This window comes from Cajanus cajan, chromosome 1 (assembly GCF_000230855.2).
Source record: "Cajanus cajan strain Asha chromosome 1, NIPB_CcT2T_4, whole genome shotgun sequence".
NCBI classification, from domain to species: domain Eukaryota; kingdom Viridiplantae; phylum Streptophyta; class Magnoliopsida; order Fabales; family Fabaceae; genus Cajanus; species Cajanus cajan.
This window is the reverse complement of record NC_138517.1, coordinates 4,140,727-4,155,960: the sequence shown is the minus strand read 5'-3', so window position 1 is coordinate 4,155,960 and position 15,234 is coordinate 4,140,727. Positions and strand designations below refer to the sequence as shown.

At 26.9% G+C, this 15,234-nt stretch overlaps 1 long non-coding RNA gene across 1 annotated transcript; it reads right to left on the bottom strand.

Annotated features, from left to right (window-relative positions):
* Positions 1–451: 451 nt before the first annotated feature.
* LOC114916040 (uncharacterized) lies at positions 452–2,916 on the bottom strand. Its single transcript, XR_003804340.2, has 2 exons — positions 1,546–2,916; positions 452–1,300 (listed from the first exon to the last, which is right to left on the bottom strand). It is a non-coding gene; the product is annotated as an uncharacterized LOC114916040 (long non-coding RNA).
* Positions 2,917–15,234: the final 12,318 nt, after the last annotated feature.

The window sequence follows — 15,234 nt, the reverse complement described above, 5'->3', positions numbered from 1 at the left end:
GGGATTTTTTTTTAACAATTGATAAACTGGATAATATTTTAACTTATTTAAAACAATGGATCCACATGTTAATTTTAGAGGAAAATAAATAATATTTTAGCTTTCCATTAAAAAATTAAGTTTGAAATTTAAATAATTATACAACTTGTTATATACATGTATGTATTTAATTATAAAGTTAAATAATATTGATTTTGACATTTTAAATAATAATTTCAATTTTCACTTTATTATCAAAAATGAATTCCACTTTAAATGAAGTTCAACAGAAACCATATCTATATTTAAATGTGAACGTGTTTTTTCTTTTTTTTAATACGTTTGGACTGATTATTTGAATCGAGTGCATTAGCCATTATCAATTTATCATACACGTGAAAAGAAAGAACTTAAACTAGGTGAATGATAATAGTAACCCTTGTAACCAAAAATGATAATAACAACCCAAGCATAAATATAATTATAATTAAGTTAGATGAATGAGAGTAATCATAACTAATAGTGACTAGATATATTGAATTATTGACACTATGAAATCTCCAATGAGAAGCCTTGATCCCCTTTGTAATCCGTAGACTCATTGACTGATGCAGAAATCAGCTTTGCGAATCAGTGAACAAGTGTGGGGTAGTAATGTCATGCCCATTTTCTCTCCGTACATTATTTCTCTTCCTTCTATACTCTTCCAATGCACAAAATTCCCATTTCATTTGTTTTTTCCCCAAGCCAGTAAGTGGTAGTAACTCGTCCTTCGCTGCGAATTACGTTAATTGGCACACTGTTTTTTTTTTCATGGAAAAACACATGACAATTTATACCTCAATTATGATCTGGTAAATATTCAAGCAAACTCTAAAAACTGCTAAATGATAGAAAAAAAAAGATTGGCGGACACTGGCATTTAACATCTAGAGGAAAAAAGAGTAAGAAGAAAGAAAAATGTAAGTATAATGGATGAAATGATGCGAGAAAAGCAAAAATAATACATAGGTATATATAGATGAAATGTTTGATATATAGATGTATTAATTATGTATTATTACTCTTTCATGTATATGAAAAATAAGAAAAACAAACCAATATGTATCTAATCTAAGCTTCGAATTGATCGAAGACATTATGTTATGATTACACTTATGTAAAGTAAATAATCAAGCTTCCTAAAAGGTATATATGGAAGGAATTACAACCCTTGGTCAAGCTATCTCGTTCTTTCGTTCATCTTCTCGCTCTATAGCTTTTTCATACCATCAAAGAACAGATACATGATCTACAACAGCCAAAACTGCTGCGAGTCTAACTGCAAAATGCAAAGAGGTACATGGCCATTAAATGCCCAAATATTTATCTAAGAAGCTGATGAATAATATATAGCTGAAATTTTGAGAGGTGAAAAACAAGGTTCTCGAAAGAATAGACAAAAAGAAGGGAAGTTTCCCACAAGTTTCATGTGTATGCATGTATGTAAACATTCATATGATCATGTGTCCATATTGTAATTATATATGAATTTAAACTTCAGAAGATCAATGCAAAATTAATTACACTGTTCGTTTGATTAGTGGAAAGAGTAGTAAGGAGGTTAGTGAAGGTGGATGACAGAAGCCTAGAGAGCACAAAGGAGTGAGATGCAATTATTTTATAGTTTCATGTATCTATGTGTGCATATCATCATTAGTGCTCTCTATCTTCTGTCAACAACCTTATCAACTATTGTCTTCCTTCGTCTTTTTCTAATATTTCTTCACATCCTGTACATTCAAAATAAAAAAAGAAAAGGCACATATATAGAAGAAAAAAAAAAGAGAAGAAGATGAAGAATAGTGATTTAGTATCGTATATATGCATATATAGAAGAAATAGGAGTGGTGAGAAGGGATAAGAAGGAAAATAGAGAGATAGGTTGGAAAAATGGAGAGTTGGGTTTGTAGCTTGGAAGTGTTGGGTTTCTCACTGGCCAATAGCACCTATTTATAGGAAAAATATAAGGGGAAGATAGGTTCCAACTCTCGCTTGAAAGAATGGGTGAAAGAGGCATCAAATATTCCACTAGCTATACCACCAATGACCCTTTCAATATTGTACTCTCAATTTTGTAACCACTTTTTCACCAAAAAATAATAATATATATCTATCCTCAAAAAAGGAACCTAAGTAAATTCCTAATCTATTCACGTAGTCCATATAAAACCATGCATGCCAATTGGCTTGTCAAAGATTTTAATCTCTCAAGTCTCCACCTCATACACCCTAGCTAATTCAATATACATAATGATTTGACCTATTCAAAAAACACATTGAGTGCAGTATAATGCAGTGTGTTACTGGAAAAATGATTAGATAGTCAAAGACAATTAAATATCTATAATTTCAATTAATCATTATATAACATATTTAAATCTTTTAATTTATAAAAAATTTAATGATACTTTAATTACATATCATATAAAAATTAGTTAAAAATTACTTTAATAATTTTTTTGGTAGCACAAGTTCATTCTTCACTCTATTAAGGACGGTTACTGATATGATATACAGCCATGTGCAATGGGATTTCTGTAAATCTTGTGAGATCATCATCATGTATGTTTTCCGAGTGCTACTATAATAATAACAGCATTCCGAATTCTATACAGAGTAAGTTGTGGTTTCTGTCTATCTCCTTCACTTACTGTGAGTGGCTTGTGGGGCCCACAATTCAAATACTCCATTCTTCGTAGGGTAGGGTTGTCTAGTGGTTCAGAAAATTGTTGAATATGTAAGTTAATATATATGTGTGTAAAATACTCACTCTCAAGTATATACACAAATAAAAATGTGCAACCAATAATGTATCACATGTTTAGTAGATAACTTAAATATGTAGTTGTATTACATTTAACATTTTTAATAATATTTATCTATTTATATTTATTAAAATATTAATAATTTATTGTAATTTATTTTATCTCAATTGTATTCTTTTTAATTGTTTTTTAAAATTAAGTCTTAGATCAAGTAAAATAATGATATATAAAGAATATGTTTTTTTTATATCTCTAATCATTTTTTAAAATTTAAGTCACATATTAAGTAAAAAAAATGACATGTAAAATATATATAATCATATAGTGAAATTTAAGATAAATAAACTTTTATATATGATCTAAGCTTAGTGATCTTTAAATTAAGACATCTTTTAATCTTAAAGGGCTTGTAGAGAGAAGACAAAATATATTAGTAATAGTGCAATTTATCTTAAAATTAATTATCATTTTATACAATTTACAATTACTTAATAATATTATTAAAATATTACAAAATATCACTTTGATAATATTTTTAAATTGTTACAATTAATATGTAAAAGTTTTAATAACATAAGTTATATCTCACTTTTGATAAAATATCACAAAAGTACATTAATAACATTTATTCATAATTTAATAACATTTTTCTAATAGTGTTAAAAACACATCATATGGTAGTATGGTAAGGGATTTGATTTTTGATTGGTGTGTAAAAAAATATTTGTTAAATGAAATTAACCTCTTAAATGAATACTTAGAGAGATTACTATTTAGCTTTCAATTATGTGATATCTTGGTTTCCCAAAGAATAAAAAATATGAACAAAATCTTTCAAATAATTTTTTTGATTATTAATTAAAATTTATTAAAATTATAGATGCTTGAAAGACTTCTTATTTAACAAGGCCAATGAATGATTTTGGTAATTTTTTATAAATTTGAACTAATAATAAGGAGTTCTTCGAATAAAAATATAATCTAATAATAAAAAGTATATCATAAATGTGTGCATTGATATTTATATTTATATTATCTAGACTTGGAATCTGAAGATTGGGGTGGCTTGTATCAATTGAATTACCCTATTTGGAGACTGATAGAAGAAACCTAACCACAAAATGGCGACACGTTGTGAATGATGTTTTGTATACGCATGGTTGAGAAGTCACCATCGACAAGCAGATTCATAAATTCAGGGTACTATAGCTATGGGAGTGTTTTTTCTCAGTTTTCTTCGTGTTCGTGTTTCTTGTAATATTATGTCTCACACCAATAATTTTTATGTTGAATACATTAAAAAAAAAAAAAAAAAAGTTGTGGCAAGTGCTACATAGTGCATGATTATAATGAAATAAGTGTTTTTATTTGGTTGGTTTAGCAAATGTTGAAAATGGGTTCATATTTCATATGCTATGTATAATGAGTTTCATTTTAGGATTAATGTGTAAAAAATTGATAGAAAGAAATTTTGTTATAACCACAATCTTTGGTTAAGAAACAAGCTAGCTAGTACCAATGAATGAGGGGCCAGTGTTCATCAGACAATAAATGAAATCAATGTCTTTTAAGGGAAATTAGATGTGTCTTGATTTGGCAGAACTTGCATAAGCTTCAGTTTCCCCAACTACAACCAATGCTTGAAAATTACTCCCTAGCCTCCATGTAAGCAAAATTTCATGAATAATAATGGATTTTAATATAAATAAATTTCAACTAATTTTATTCTATTTATGTGTTTTAACGAACATACATAAAAAAATATATATATCACATTTTTTTTTTATTAAGACTAACAATTAGCATAAATAAAAACCAAAAAGTGGGGAAAAAAGTGTTAAATGTTCCTAGTGGTCTACAAAAGCTAAAATACAAACACTAAAAGCTAAATTAGCAAATATGGTAGGTAACAACCCAAATTTTATATATTAAGTTCAACTGTGTTAGTTGGAACATTCCAAATAAATTCTATATATCTTCACCTAAATTTATATATATATATATATATATATATATAGGATATATACAAAAAAGACTTGTTCAACTTTTGTTTGATTTTTTACCTGATGTGGTCTATCTATCATTAGTTTTGGAGACTTCTTTTAGTTTCTAAGAATATTCTCTCACTCACCCACTAAGTGAGGATCTAATCTCACAGAATATAGTCAGATGTTAATGGAATCTAAATTAATTCCCCTCACTCGGATCAACACATTATATGAAAATGGAATAATTTTAATAGGTTTTAAATAAACATGATAAGTCCAATGGTAGGTTTCTTTCCTAATCTCTCAGTCATGATTTTGTGGGGACTGCATGTGTATATATATGATTGTGATCAATTGCAGTCATCTAATTCCTAAAATCAAGCAAGCAGACCTGTGTATTGAAGAAACACTATCGGAAAAAGTCTCAAATAAATTTCAATAATTAGTATCTATCTCTAAGCCAAAAATACCCTCTATATTTATCAACAAAAAAGTCAGCTATTTAATTTAATCCTTAGAAATGTGTGTGCATGCATCAGGAATCAGAATTTCATAATCACATCAAATCCATATCACATTCTTGTTGTTTTGAAAATAGAACATATTCTTAAAGCCATACTGTAGCTTCAATACACTTGCTGATACCATTAAGTAATAATATAATAATACGACAGAACTTGTATACATTTCAAACATATTTTTTGTATTATTTTTTGCTTAAGTTTTATTTTGATAACATGTATTAACTTTTAATGTTAATTATTATTTGATAAAATTTTGAAATAAAATTCTAATTTTAATTAAAAATAGTACATATGTATATAAACATACATGTATGTATTACGCACCAAAAATTCTTATATACACATTTTTAATTTATTTTGGACTTAAACTCTAATAATTTTGTTCAATAGGTTTCTTACTATATATAAACTTATGTTCATTTATATGTTCTAATGTAACATTTTTAACAATTTTTTTCTCAAACCAAGGATTATTGTTTACCCCATTTTTGGAGCGAAAGTTAATTCATGAATAGCTAGGGCTAGAGGGAGAGGTCGGGGAACCTACAAGGGCCATGGTTCCCGAAATAAAAAAAAATATAAATATGTACCAAAATTTCTTTAAAAAAAATTTTTTAGCCCCCTAAAATTTATATAAAAAAATATTATAAATTGATAGGTGAAAAATTATCATATTAGTTTACGATTAGAAAAAGAAAATAGAAAAATATATGTAGGATTGATAAATAATGTGATAGAAAGAGAGATAAAAAAAAATATAAATGATAATGAATTATTTATGATGTTAGAATATTTATAAATAAGTGTTATATATATAAAAAAGAAAAAAAATTTGGCTTTCGCTCAAACCAAATTTCTAACTTTGTCCTATTCACAAGTTTATCGAATGGTGATTCATAAAACTTAATTATGTTTTAAGTACTTACACCTTCGTTCCCATCATTTAACTCATGATAGTGTGTCTCTTAATCCTCTATATTACCATAAAGACTCTCTTTTATATATGAATCTATTATTAAGAAGATTTTCGATACAAGAAATCTTATACCTGAATTCACCATATTTGTTGAATCGATCACTTGGTTGATCATCAACTTTGAATACCACTTGTTATGTATCAGAGGGCTCTTACACACATATTATTACACTGATAAGATATTATTCACTTTAAAATTAAACTCTCATAATTTTATTTTTGATCATCACTCTAAAAATTCCTGAATAGTAAAAATATATGTGTGTATATAAACTCATATTTATTCATATATTCTAAAAATATGACATAAATTTTTGTCCATATTATAATAATATGGCATAACCACCACAATATATGTGATGGAATTTTGATAGTGGGCAGTGAGTGACCGTGACCCATTTGATCTGTTTCCATCATTGATTCTTCCTTCAGTTTAAACAGTTTAATTCCCTTATTAGTGTGTCTAAAACTTGCAAAGTGACTTAATTAAAACCTGGTTACTTTCATCCCATAATTAATCAACATATTCAGTTTCTCTTTCCGTCATTCTCATTCTGTGTCATTTCCTACAATTGCACATGCAAATGTTCTGCTATCTGCTAGTTCAGTACAAGTCATCACTGAAAAGTACTTTTTAATTAATTATATTCTGAATGTGCTTTAATTTGGCATTCACATTATAATTCATGTAAATCTCTAGGGTCTTCAATTCGTGGTCTAAATGATTAGTAGTTTTCAAAGATACCAACCATAATTCCACCAAAAGCTATCAAGATATTTGCATCAATAATTTGATGCTGTTTGGTTAACTTTGATTAATTTCCATAGAGAACACTGGCCAATCAAGTTGGGCATGTGGCACCCAAATAAAATAAATATCCAATAAACCACTTAGAAATGACCACACATAATGAAGAATCGTCCTAAACCCAAAAAAGGAAAGTCCAAAAGGTTCCAAAGGGATATAAGTCTTCGCCAATGGCAGACCAGCAATGTCCACATTCTGTGGCAGCTTATATGGTCTCTGATTCCCAGTCACTGAAGTTGGCCAATTGAGACCTAATGAGGAAAGAAGGTATGGGGTGCTGACAGGTGTTGAACATAAATGAAAGAGAGTCATTATTATTACTATTATTTATATCGATCGCTATTTGTAATGTACATATTTTTAGTTAATTTCTCTTTATTTTTGGGATCATTTTTCCTTTTGTTAGTGGAATTGTGCACAATAAAAGATAAGAAATGTGTGTTGAGGGATGCTCCAAAATTTTCTCTTCTCCATGCTTCCTGGCACGTTGTTGTGAGAATATCCTTGTCCAATTGCCAAATACCCATTCATAAATGTTATACTCTATCTTTTCATATCCAATTTTTCATGTCCTAATCTTTACCATAATAGTAATAATAATGACTCTCTTTCACTTTCAAAGCCTTGACAGTTGTACAAGCCCATTCTAATTTGATAGCTCCACACATTAAAAAAAAAATATGACTAAAACTTTAATGGAATGGCAAGAAAATAGAATAAAGTTGCATGGGTGAGAAAATGAGAGATGAAGTTGAAAGCTCATTAGACAATTGAAGAAATGATCATTTCGTCACTCACACATGCATTTGATGTGAATAATCTTAACGATAAGGATTGGTCCTAACATCTTTGTGGAACAGAGCAAAACAATAAATAAAATCCTATGAATATTCTAAAACGTAAACACATATTACATAATAAATTAAATACAAAATTAATAAAAAAAAGGATACATTTTATTATATTAAAAGAATATTTTAATTTTAATAATTTTTAAAAATATATATGATATTTTTCATTTATTCTCATGATATTGTTTATCATCAACAAAATATCATTGTTATATTTATTTTTATTTTTTAATTAATAATATACCCACTTTTAGCTTTAATTTAACACGTGTATTATATAAGATATTATATATATATATATATATATATATATATATATATATATATATAATTATAAGTATAATTAACAAAAAATAAGTATTTTAAAATTTTATAGTAGATTAATATTAAAATTTATAAATAAATATTTTTAAATATATAACTTATACTTTTGATTTATAATAAAGAATTTACTTTGTAATATATTTTTTAAAATTAAAACATATAGGTAGTTAAAAAAATTACACATAAACATATATGGATGAGCTTGAAATCAGGAACCAACTTGACCCACCATGAATTTAAGTTTGATTAGACCAAAAAAATTATTAAATGAAAAAAGTTATTTGGCCACCTTACAACCTTGCTAGGATGACTCACTTAGTTTACTTTTTATTTTACTTTTTACTAGTTTATGTGATTAAATATTTATATTTTAACTAAATTTTATATATATTAGTTATAAATTACGAAATTTGTGTCAATTATATATATATATATATATATATATATATATGATTTTTTAATACTTTATGTTACTATTTTATATTATTTTTGTATTATAGAAATGTTTTTTTTATTCAATTTTATTTTATTTCTTAAATGAGCTAACCTGTTTAATCCATTGTTGTGTGGTTGTTGTGGATTCCATATCGACTAAAAGTTAAGTTATAATAGTGTATATAAGTGAAGAACAACCATTATTTTTTAAACTAATTTTGTAAGGTTGACTTATGTTTTTAATCTACTTTCTAAGATGGTATATCAATGTTTTATGAGATGTCTAATTTTCAACATGAGAAGTATGTGTTGGAGATCCTACATTAACTAAAGGTGAGATCATAATCATGTATATAAATGAAGAATAATTCTTACTTTATAAGTTGATTCAATTTTGTAGGATTGACTTTGACTTTTAATCCACTTTTTAATCAGTGGTAGGCTAAGCCAATTTCATTTTTATTGAGTCATTCAAAAGTATGGTAATAATTCGTGATGAATCAAGTTGAGTGAGAGATGACCCACTTTAATAACTCTAAACATATATAAGTATAAAAGAAAAGAAAACTATAATTAAACCTTTAAATATGGGCTGAATTACTCTTGCAAAATGCCACAAGTATCCCTAATAGAGACAACTTAATTTAAAACAAATATGATTATTAAAAACTACAAAATTCTTTATTTAACATATGCGTATGCTCAAAGTTCAAAGTTGTAATAGAAAATCACCATTGAGGTTGAAATGAACCTGTATCACTATATCCCTGTGCTTAATAATATTCAAAATAAACATTTAGTTACATTTTGAAATATCATAAAATAAAATTGATCTGAGAATCCTCCAGCGCGCCATAGCCACAAAAGGATCCATTTATAGTTGACATGTCAATTTAGTTAGCTATTTTTAAATGCTTCGTTTAGTCTATAGTTCTTTTTTTTTTTTAATAATTAACATGTTATGTTAATTAGAAAAATTTTAACTCACACCACTTTATTATTCTAGCCCTTCACGCCTCTTCATATAATTGGTATCAACCATAAAAGTGAAAAGAAAATCAGAAAGAAAAAAGAACGCAACAAAAAAATAAGAATAAAATATTTTCTCTTTCATTCTATGAATTTGACATCACTATATATATGTGTTATATATATATATATATATATATATATATATATATATATAAGTTTATTGTGAAAATAAACAATTGACTCATTTACTAACTAAGATTCTAACCCGTAGTTACACTTATGATTAAAAATAAATCTATTATATATATTAGTAGAAAAAAGGCACTCCGTGCCTGCATTGTATTAAAAGAAAAAAATAAATAAATAAGTAAAAAAAATGAGAAGTTACTCATAAGAAATGTAGTTATTGAAAATTAAATAAAGGATAAAATAGTTTATGTAAAAATAAAAATAAAAAGTAGTTATTAAAAGTAATATTTATTTTATATATTAGTATAGATTCATTAGTTTCAAGTTATTAAATTTAATTAAAAAATATTTTTTTTAATTTTTTAAAATAAAAGGATATAATGATTAAAAAAAGTGAAAATCAAGGTGGTTACCGAAAAAGAGTATCTCTTTTATATATTAATATAAATAAATAAATATATATATATATATATATATATATATATATATATAGGGAGCATATCAAGTGAGAGGAATTTATTATGAGAGGGTGAGAGGGTTAAAATATAACCCTTAAATTAATCAAGTGAGAGAAAATTTGGAATTTATTCAAGTGAGAGAAAATTAATCTAAGGGTTATATTTTAACCCTCTCACCCATAGTTTTAAAAACCGGACCGGTCATCAAACCGGTTAAGGTATTGAGTCAGTGGGTCAAAGGTTGAACCGATGGGTCACTGGTTGAACCGCATGACTCGATTTTTATTTATTTTTATTAAAAAATATTTATATTAAATATATTTATACTTATAAATTTTAATAAATTCATATCTTATTTTAAATTTAAATTTTTCTATCTTATTTAAAATTATTTTTATTTTTATTTTGTAAAAAAATACATAAAAAAATTACATGTTAAACGGTATATTAATACAAATTAAAAATATAAATAATATGTACATATATAATATGCTTGCAATTAATATCACAAAATAATATATGTAATATTTACATAGATATTACATTATTAAATATATAATTTAAAATTAATAATATACTATAAAAGTTATTTAAGTTGTATATATTGCAAACAAATATATTAGAACAAGTAATCATTGTTATATTTAATAAGACTCTTTGCTTTTTCATTAAGAGATTCAATTTTCATTATTTTTGTGATTTATGGTCCCTTAAAAAAATTAAAAAAAAAAAAAAAAAGTGGTTGAACCGGTTTGACCCACCGATTCACCGGTTAAACAGGAAAATTGACCGGTTCAATCCGATTTGAAACGGGTCGACTGCATAAACGATCCAACTTCAGATTCGGACCGGCTGGACCACCGGTTCCCGGTCCAACCGGTCCGACCGGCCGGGTCGGTCTGGGTTTTAAAACACTGCTCTCACCCTCTCATAATAAATTCCTCTCACTTGATATGCTCCCTATATATATATATATGCTAATACCTCTCCCCACTATTGTTGAACGTGAACAACAACGATTAGGAATAAAAGAAGGATGAGCCCAAAGTCTCCTTATAGGCCCATGGCCTTGGATCATATTTTAATTTTTTAAGGATGCAGCCCAACAATGTTCATCATCAAAATACTGGCAAAATAAAATATTCGGTTGTTTCCTTAATATAATTTATTCTATGCTCAAAACTAAAATTTGTATCATGAAAAATTTAATTAAAAGATAAAAACTACTATAATTTGTGTCAACCATTATTGGTAAACTCCTAAAATCTTTAATATTTATGCTGATCCAAAAACAAAAAACCAATACATTTTTAATAATAAACAATTTATTAACGGTTGTTTACACAGAAAAAAATATCAGTTATTAAAACCCACACAAAATATAATAAAAAATTTAGCATGTATTTTAAGTAGTTACTATAAAAATGAAAAACATTATCATATTTGTGATTGGATAATATTGTGTGGATACATACATGTATTAAAATGTTCTGCACTGTATTTGGCCCACTCCCAATCCAAATTCTACATGCATAAATATATCATGCATTGAAAAACAACATAGTTGCATAAATTAACATGATGTGGTGTAGTCCATGTAATAACTAGATTAATACATGAATGTTTTTGGACAATGGTTTCCACTTTCCACCCTTACTGTGGAGGAATTGGTGGACGAGGTCGACTTGGCATCCCACCCAGTTTCCTCATGTTAACATCTGCAAATTAAAAACATATTGTGAGGAGTTCAAAACTGTGTTTCCAAATTCAACAAAACTCTACATAATATTTAATTTTACAGATTAATAACACACTCTCTCTATACAAAAAATAAAAATAAAAATAAAAAATCCCACGTTAATTTTAATTGGAATTTACAATGAAATTTGAGGCACTTGTTCAGCAATCTTAGACCAACAATATCCATTGCAGCTTCTAATCTTAAATCCTCCGGAAAAATAATTTGGCCAATTTAAAAGTGAGGGACGTGAAACGGTGACTTTTGATAAATAGATCTTCACCGATAATTTTTATCATGCCGTGTATGTTTGTTAAATTCGATACTCTCCGATTTAATCTAATCGAATATCTAATACAACATACAAAGAATTTTTTAAGTTACTGTTGTTTAATGATCACAAGTATAGTTGGAAATTTTTTGTTTATTTTTAGGTTATTTTCGGTGATGAAAATTATTAAAGTGAGCGTGTCATTAATTTTCCCCCATTTCTTTTTCGTGCCTGGTTTTTACGATTCACAAAGATTTGTTAAGAGAATTTATTTTTTCTCTTTTTTAGATTGTTTTCCATCATTTTGTGAGAAAGACGAATTCTAGAGAAACAGATTGTTTGATTCGCTCTCTTCTTCATCCTCTTCCCTCACGTGGTATTCCTCAAATTTTCACAATTTCTTTGTTGACCTTATTGTTAATTCTCGCTATATCAGAGGCATTCAAGAGATTCTGGAAGTAGTCATGAGTTGAGGTGGAATATCGTTGTTGAGGAGTTGGAAGCATCTAATTTTGACTAATGAGTCAAAAATCATGTTGCGGAGTGTAACGGTAGCTTTGCATTATTATTATTATTTCATCTGTCAGATACACTTTTTTTCAAAAGTTATGGATAGTGTAATAGAGAAAATCTAGTGGACATTCTCATTAGAACCTCAGGCAGTGCAAGGCAATGTAAAATGGTTCTAAAGTTTAGTGTCATGTATGGCGTTGTTTTTATCTTCCCATGGCAACTTGTCTCTTAAGGCTTAACAAGTTGACATAGAATTCTTAGATAGGAGGAAACATTCTCTGTCATGATAATGAGTTTCATCTTTGATCATGAATCTTCTACTTTACTATGAATGAGTTTCATTCTCCTAGGCCTCCTTTCATTTGAGTATTGTGTTAGTTATGTTTATGAGGAGATATTATTACTAATTTCATGATGTACATGACAGAGAAATTAATTATACTGACATATTATTTTGTTTAGAAAACTTGGAACTGTGTTTATCATGCAAAAATGGTTCACTTTGAACCTAATATGCTAATGTTAAAGTTTTATATTTCTCAAATTATAATGTTTTAAAATAATTTGTTGATTGAGTAGATGGTTCATGTGATTTTTATTGTATGAGAGAGATGAGAGCCAAAAATTGAAATATTTTTGAAAGAGACAATGGATGTCACATTTCTGTCAGAAATTAAGTTGACAACAATTAGACATATAGCAAAAATCTCACCTAAATATTTGGCCTGATATGATATGAGAAAACATGTGAAAGAATTGTCACAATTTTTAAATTGCGAATTTAATGTGATTTCTGTTCACATATAAAAAGACAAAAAAGGTGAGGAAAACACATTAAGAATCTTTCTTTTGCTTTTGTCCTCATCTTTCTCTACTAGACATTGAGGTGAGTTTTTTTTTTTTTTTCATTATCCATCTCCTTTTCCCTTTTAAAAATTGAATTATTTGTTTAAAAAAGTTATTTTTTTTCCTTGTCAATTTCCTTCTATGTTATTGAGGGTATTAAGCAAACATTGTTTTCATTAGGAATTTTGAACCTAAATTTAAAACCTTATAAGGTTGTTGTTGAAAATTATTTGAAATCTTCGTATTTTGAACTCATTTTTTCTTTTTCTTTTTTTCATTTTATAGAATAAAAGTAGTAAATGATCAAATAAAACAACTTTTATAAGTCAAACTTTGTTTTATTTTTATACGTTGTAATATGACTATGGCTATTTACTCTACAAAAACCAGTTTTTTAATTAGTATGGAAAAAATTATTATTTTACATTATGTTTGTTTATAATATATGAACATATATATATTTCTTTATAATAAAAAGGTATGTGATTAATAATATCTTTGGCATTCTCAAATCTTAACTTTGATTTAAATTTGGTTTTTTGAGTCTTGAGTTTAAACAAGATGAGTGAATGATAATGTAATATTTAATATGTTCAAATAAAAGGATCAATACAATAATAGAGTGCTATATATAAGAGTCAAAATAAATATCACTTATAAATTTCTTTTCACATGTTTGAAATAATGCATGCATTGTCTTAAAAAAAATGAATACATAAAGACACACACATACACAAATATTTACACACATATTGTAGTTACTATTATATGTAGTTTTTTTATATTGTAGTTATTATTATGACAATTTCAAATGATAGTGTGAACCTATTTCCTCTTCCAGATAGCTAGAAACTAGCAAAGATATTTGTCATTGAGATTGTGCTTGGAAGTTACTTGATAATAATGACAATCATATTCTTTTGGGAAGCATATCAAAAGAATTTCTTAGCCTTTCATGACTTTAATCCAAGATCTAAATTTATCGTGGCATTTGTCCATGTTGCTTAATTATCCCTTATACAACTAATGTTATGGCTCATTATTGTTATGATCTAATGTTTTCTATTTATGTGAATTAATGTCCACTCATTCTCTTCATGGATTCTATTTTTAGATTTCAATTGTTTTGGATGCCTCATTGATTTATTTTTCTTGTTTGTCATGTTTTCAACGAGTGTTAGGAGTCTTAACTTCTAAAAAAATGCTAAGGATGATTTTCGAAAACTAGATTCTACAATCAATTTTTAAGCGAGTACTATTAGTTAGACTCTTATGGGTTTATGTTGGAAATTGTTTCAAATCTTCGTCTCTTGAATTCACCTTTCATTTTGAGAGATATATATTTTTATTTTAAAATGTTAAATTAGAGAGAATATATTAGAATAAGAGTAGTAAATGATCAAGTAGAGTAACTTTTATAAGTGGAAGTTTGTTTTATTTTTCTATGCTATAATAAAACTCTGGTTACTTACTCTTCACAAGCCAATTTTTTCATAAGTTAGTATGGTGAACTTTATTATTTAATGTTATGTTTGTTTATAATATCTGAACATCA